Source organism: Neopelma chrysocephalum, unplaced genomic scaffold, assembly GCF_003984885.1.
Source record: "Neopelma chrysocephalum unplaced genomic scaffold, ASM398488v2 Primary Assembly neopelma1_65b, whole genome shotgun sequence".
Classification (NCBI taxonomy): domain Eukaryota; kingdom Metazoa; phylum Chordata; class Aves; order Passeriformes; family Pipridae; genus Neopelma; species Neopelma chrysocephalum.
In genome coordinates, this window is record NW_020897723.1 from 3,885,187 (window position 1) to 3,890,425 (window position 5,239).

Sequence of the window (5,239 nt, forward strand, 5' to 3'; positions counted from 1 at the left end):
ACAGCTGAGGAACATCAAGAACACAAGACACAGCTGAGGAACATCAAAGATACAGCTTTGGACAGCTTGGAGCTGGACAGCTGGACTTGGACAGCTTGGACAGCCGAGGAGCACCAAGGACACAGGGCACAGCTGAGGAAGATGCCCAGAGCAGTGGGAGGAGAACTTTGTCCTGGCCTCCAGCTTTGCTGTGGCACTGGCAGCCTTGGGGACCACCAGGAACTCCTGAGTGCCCAGGGGTCCCTGTGCCCTGGCTGTGGAGTCCTGGTTCCTCCCTTTCCAGCCCCAGCAGTGTCCATGCTGGCAGCAGCAGCTCGAGCAGTGCAGATGGTCTCTTGGCTGGCACCCAATGCTGTGGGAGGGCAAAGTGAACCTGCAGCACAGAACAGCACGGGAGGGGAGAGTCCCCAGCATGAGAGGGAGCATCTGGGCAGTGTCCCCAGCCAGCAGTGACATCGGGGCAGTGCTGCCAGCCTTTTAAATTTCCCATAATTCCACAATAAATCAGTATGGTAATTTCTCTCTGCAATAAAGTCCCTATTCCCGTCGCGAGCTCTCATAACCGGCACCTCGATCTTTCTGTGCTCTTTGCTCTTTATTACCTTTCAATGACTTAAGCCCCTGAACTGAATAACTTCATCAAGGTGTCAACCTAAACAGATTTTTCCCTATAATGGCCCAACTCTCACAGGTTCTTAATGAAAAATATTGATTCCGAAGGATTAGTTGCAGATTTATGTGGTGGATGCTGATCCCTCTGTCACCTGATACCTTATCAGTGGATGAAGGAACTGATCCTCCCCACATGGTTTTAAAAAAGCAATCACAGACTGTGTCAAGCAGAGCTTATTCCCAGAGAAATGCATATAATACTGTGTCTGGATCAGATACGATGCTTAACAGAGAGCTAATAGCAGGGGCCAAGGCACTGCTGGCGTGGCCAGGACAGCCTGCAGCTCTCTGCAGCTGGGCAGAGCCAGTGCTGGTCCCGTTCCTGGATCAGCCTCGGGCACAGCAGGGCCAGGGGCCCACAGTGGCCTCCTCTACCACTACCTCTTCAGAGCCTGGTGGTCACTGGCTCTAAAGACCATTATGGTGTTATCTACAAGCTGGCAGGCAGTACCACACACCAGAGATGAGTGCTGAGGAGGGGATTCTCTGCCACAAACGCACACTGTGCTGATGCCCCAAGAACACCTGGTGGAACCTGCCTGCTCCCTTGGGGCTCCCAGCCCAGGAGTACCCACTGCCAGAGGCAAGTGCCCAGCAGCAGCCAGGGATGAGCAGGGCATTCCTGCTGGCAGCAGTTTGCCCCAGACCCTCCCAGCACTCATGGGACCCTCTGTGGCCAACCCAGCGTGGGTGCCAGGGCAGGGACTGGCCCCTGCTCCCCTGGGAGCTGCACTCAGGTCTGCAGGGTTTGGGGGGTGTGCAGTGGAGGAGACACCGGCAGCCACAGCGTTTAGTGGCAGCCACACATCTGATTATTAATCTTTTTTTCCCTCCCTCCAGAAACTTGCAGCTGAAATTAATTCATAAATTACAGCCCAGAGTGAGGCATTATAAATAACAGCAGAAGGGCTTTGATTATTTACATTTTTATGGAATCTGAACTGATCAAATACACAGAAGTCACCAGGCACATGGGAGAATTATGTCGTGTTCAGACATGATTTAAGGCCGTGCAGGAGGGACCCTTCCAGGAGAAGCGATCAGGCAGGGCCGGTCACTCTGCACCAGATGAGTGATGTACAGACACCACTAAATAAACCTCAGCCCTTCAGAACTTTGGGGAGAGAGGAGAAAGCCAGGACTGCCTGTGGCATCAGGCCCGTAGACATCCCTGTGTCTCCCGCCGTTTGCTGGATGCCGTAATGAATGTTTTGGCAACAGCCTTGCTCAAAATCTAATAAAATTATTCAGGATTCTGCGAGGAGCCTTGGAAATGGAGGTTGTCCTACAGCAGCTTCGTGCAGCTCTGGCAGCAGAGCTCTGCGTTTGGGCTTGATTTAAAACCTCATTCGTTTTTCATTAGCTCAGAATTGCTGCAGACGAAGGTTCATTTTTACTACGTGCGTGGAACGTGAACGAAAATCGGGATTTTGTTTCTTCCATTTACCTCATCTATGAAGTCACCTGATTTCAGGATGAAAGGAGTTATTTACTTCCAATTACCTAAACATGACTGAGAGCAGGAATATCCCTTCCTTGCTATCAAATGACTTCCATATTACTCATCTCAACAAGCTGCTCCCCCTTGCCACAGTCTGAGCTCACCCTCATCAGCCCTCTGCCTGCACCCTGACACTGGGCCCAGGCACCCCCAGCTCGTGGCTCCCCCTGCCCCAGCTGGGACCCTGCAGGACAGCTCAGCATTGCCTGGGCAGGGCAGTGGTTCTGCCCCAGAGGAGTGCAATCCACCTGTCCCAGGGAGAACGCAATCCCCCTGCTCCAGAGGGATGCATTCCACCTGTCCTACAAGGGATTTGCCTACCCTGGGGGAATGGGATCTCTCTGTCCTGGGGAGGATGTGACTCACCCTTGTCCAGCCAGCTGGCAGCTCGGGGATAAGTGGGGCCTGCAGTGCAATGTGCCCCTTGGCAGGTCCCTGGTGAGGAATGGGTGCAGTGTCCTGCAGTGCTGCAGCACCCACTGCCCACGGCCACCCACGGGAGAGGTGCCTGTGTCATCAGCCTCCGAGGACAGCAGCAGGCAGAGCTGCCCATGCCAGGTCCAGGTGGCAGAGCTGGCAGACCTCCCCAAAAAGGGAGTGGGGGCCCAATGCCCACCTGTCACCCCGGTACCCAGACAGCCCTGTCCCCATCGCACTCCCAGCTCCCCCCTCGCTCCCACACCCCTTTCCTCCCCAGAGCATGGAGCCTCTTTGGACTGGGCTTGTAATTTACAGTTTGTAATTTATGCCACAACCACCCTCAGTTCTCATTTCCAATAACTTTACCATTCAGGGTAGACAAAATTATTCCACTGATTAAAACTGCAATAATTGAAATTAAGAGTTTGTGCTGCTTCTGCCTTTTAAACATTTTACAAACTCTCCCTAAACTCCCGATTTCAAAGCTCCCGTCAGGTCCTAATTTCATGGCTAATTTGTAGAGCTGCTGTGGGCACTGGGTGGGCAAGGCCTGGCAGCCCCTCCTCTGGGCATTCCCACCCCTCATATCCTATCAGTATATATTTATTTCTTCACTTTTGCCTTATCATTCTGCAAGCTCTGGGTGTTTGTCCACACACTGTGTAGGAAGAGGGGTTTGAGGGCCCTGCTCCCCCTTGTTCCAGCTGCTCCCAGGCAGCCAAGGCCCCTGTGTCTCCTGCCCTGTGATCACAGCCCTGCCTGTCCCCCGCCAGCTGTCCCACATGCCCCCCTCTGCCTCCTCAGCACCCCCCACATGTGGCCGAACCCGTCCCTGCCTGGCAGGCACCTAATTCACAGTCAGGTGAAAATCAGATGAGCTGTGACCAGAGAAGACTCTTTTCCAGCTGTCTCCCTAAGGCCGTAATGCAGCTTTATTCTGATTTTCCCTCCTGGTCTGGCCTTGCTCACCAATTTCTCCCTGGAAAGCTGGGTGCACCCTGGGCCTGGACACGCCCTTGGCTTCCATGGGATATGAGGAGTAGAAAAACAGTATGTATTTTGTATGCAGGAATAAAAGAGAACGGATTTTAATTTCTTCTAATTGAGTCTTGAGAACTCAGACAACTTTTCAATCAACAGCAATTAACATAGTATACTTGATATCCCATAACATTCCATTAAATCTCTTAAAATAAGATGTGTAAAGCTCTCCTCCAAGCTTCACAGAGATGATCCTGTCAGATGCTGCACCTCAAAGGCATTGAAATAAACCCTTGCACCAATAGCAGTGTTGGAGCCTGCTGCAGGGAGACCCACCTGCCCCGTGCAGGGACCTGCAGGTGCCACTGGTACCAAACTGGGCTGGGGGCTCAGCACAGGGCTGGGGCTGCCAGCTGAGCCCGGGCACGACATGAGCTCCCTGCGTGGGAGCCCACGCATGGATGCACGTGCCCTCCAGCTCCTCATTTACTCTGTGACATGGTTTGAACGCTTTCTGTCCTCGTGCCATGAGCTAATTACTCAAGACCAACAAACAAGATATGGCTTTGGAAGTAGACATCTGGTTGGGAGCCAGCTGAATAACTCCTCAAAATTGGTATTTTTCTGCTTGTTGCCATCATGGATCACAGCCCTTATAATTTGCTACCCACAGCTCTCTGCTGGATGTGCATTTCTTGTCCCTAACCTGCATCTAAGACAGAATCCAGCTGTGCAAAATCATATTTCACTTTATTTAGTGTCATGGAAACCTTTGCCTAGACAACAGAGGCACAATGCCAGCCAGCACAAGGAGCTCAGCTCCAGAGTGGACTCGAGCCGGGGGGAGAGTGAGGTGAGTCACTGCCTGTGGCCCCCGCATCGCCCTCGGCGCCGAGCTCAGCCCCCGGGCACGGCACGAGTCCCGCTCAGCCCCTGGCCATGGCACGAGTCCTGCTCAGCCCCTGGCCATGGCACGAGTCCCGCTCAGCCCCTGGCCATGGCACGAGCCCCACTCAGCTCCCAGCTCACAGCACAAGCCCTGATGAATCCCTGGCCATGGCATGAGCCCCAAACTGCCCTTGGCACCTTGCTCAGCCACCAGTCGTGGCATGACCCCGCTGCACTTGAGCCCCAGCAGTGAGCCAGCCCGGTGGCTGTGCTTGGGGGGCTGCTGGCCAAGACCAGGGTGCCTCCAACCACGGGCATCCATTCCCTTGGGCACTAACCTGTCACCTGTGGACTCCTGAAGTGCTGCACCACCCTTGCTCCCAGGTTTTCCCCCACATCCCCCTCTGAGTCTCCCCCCACGTCTCCTCCTGGCTTCAGAATCTCTCTGGGAGGTTTGTGGGGTCCCACCCCCCCGAGGTGGGTTCCATCAGCGAGACTGCCAGAGCCCAGGGTGTACAGGGAGGGGAAGAGAAGCCTATAAATAACAGGTGAGGGAGGCAGCCAAGGGTTCTGGGAAAGGCCTGGTGACGCATCCATAACAAATAAATCATAAAAACCTAATGAACTAATACACAGCCTCCCCTCCACTGCTGACCTCCAGCTCTCAGCCACGGCAAAGTGCCAGGAGACCAAAATAACAAAACCCACCAATTAAATATTAAAACTCACAAATGTAACACACAGCAGGAGAGGGGAGGGGGCCCATGTCAGCTCCAA